The following is a 1,540-nucleotide window of genomic DNA, read 5'->3' as shown; positions in this document are numbered from 1 at the left end:
TCACTCTCAGCAGAACTGTGTGGACACACATGAGATTATTCTAACCCCAAGTGACAGGAAACTAAAAACTACTGAGGAAACTTGCAGAATATGACATGTGACAGTAATAAATACATGTGATCTCCAGTGGTCTCCAGGGTGAAGGCCATGACAGACACATGGGTCACTAAAGAACAGAGGCTCTGAAAGTCACCCACAAACAGACTCTATTAGAAGCTCAACAGAACTCTCAAGACTCTGGAGGTTCACAGGACTTTAAGATTCACAACCCAGCCCTTTTGGCTCTCCGGTCGGCAAGAACAAGCGCCTGACGAAAGGTGGCAAGAAGGGAGCTAAGAAGAAAGTGGTCGATCCATTTTCTAAGAAAGACTGGTACGATGTGAAAGCTCCAGCCATGTTCAATATTAGGAACATCGGGAAGACACTAGTCACGAGGACTCAAGGAACCAAAATTGCCTCTGATGGCCTCAAGGGTCGTGTGTTTGAAGTGAGCCTTGCCAATCTACAGAATGATGAAGTTGCGTTTAGAAAATTCAAGCTAATCACTGAGGACGTTCAGGGCAAAAACTGTCTAACTTCCATGGTATGGATCTTACCCGGGACAAAATGTGCTCCATGGTCAAGAAGTGGCAGACCATGATCGAAGCTCACGTTGATGTCAAGACAACCGATGGGTATTTGCTCTGACTTTTCTGTGTTGGCTTCACTAAGAAATGCAACAACCAGATAAGAAAGACATCCTATGCGCAGCACCAGCAAGTCCGCCAGATCCGGAAAAAGATGATGGAAATCATGACCCGAGAGGTGCAGACCAATGACTTGAAGGAAGTAGTTAATAAACTGATTCCAGACAGCATTGGGAAAGACATAGAAAAGGCTTGCCAGTCCATTTATCCTCTTCATGACGTCTTTGTTAGAAAAGTAAAAATGCTGAAGAAACCCAAGTTTGAATTGGGCAAGCTCATGGAGCTGCATGGGGAAGGCGGCAGCTCTGGCAAAGCAGCTGGAGACGAGACGGATGCTAAGGTTGAGCGAGCTGACAGATATGAACCGCCAGTCCAAGAATCAGTGTAAAATCCAGATTTTTAATAGTGACAAATAAAAAGTCCTATTTGTGATCGTTAAAAAAAAAAAAAAAAGATTCACAACCCAACTTCCACCCCAAGACTAATGTGATGGTTTGTATATTCTTGGAGCGGCACCATTTGGAGGTTTGGCCTTGTTAGAATAGGTGTGACCTAGTTGGAATAGGTGTGTCACTGTAGGTGTGGGCTTAAGACCCTCACTCTAGTTGCCTGGAAGTCAGTCTTCCACTAGCAGCCTTTGGATGAAGACGTAGAACTCTCAGCTCCTCCTGCACCATTGCTGCCTGGATGTTGCCATGCTCCCACGTTGGTGATAATGGACTGAACCTCTGAATCTGTAAGCCAGCCCCAATTAAATGTTGTTTTTTAATAAGACTTGCCTTGGTCATGGTGTCTGTTCATAGCAGTAAAACCCTAACTAATATAACTATACAGGCAAAAATCTGAGTAAACGG

At 44.5% G+C, this 1,540-nt stretch overlaps 1 pseudogene; it reads left to right on the top strand.

Annotated features, from left to right (window-relative positions):
- Gm7600 (predicted gene 7600) lies at window positions 273-1,139 on the top strand (annotated as a pseudogene).

The sequence above is a fragment of the Mus musculus genome, chromosome 8 (genome assembly GCF_000001635.26).
Source record: "Mus musculus strain C57BL/6J chromosome 8, GRCm38.p6 C57BL/6J".
NCBI classification, from domain to species: domain Eukaryota; kingdom Metazoa; phylum Chordata; class Mammalia; order Rodentia; family Muridae; genus Mus; species Mus musculus.
The sequence above is the reverse complement of the archived record's forward strand: the minus strand, read 5'-3'. Positions and strand labels throughout refer to the sequence as shown.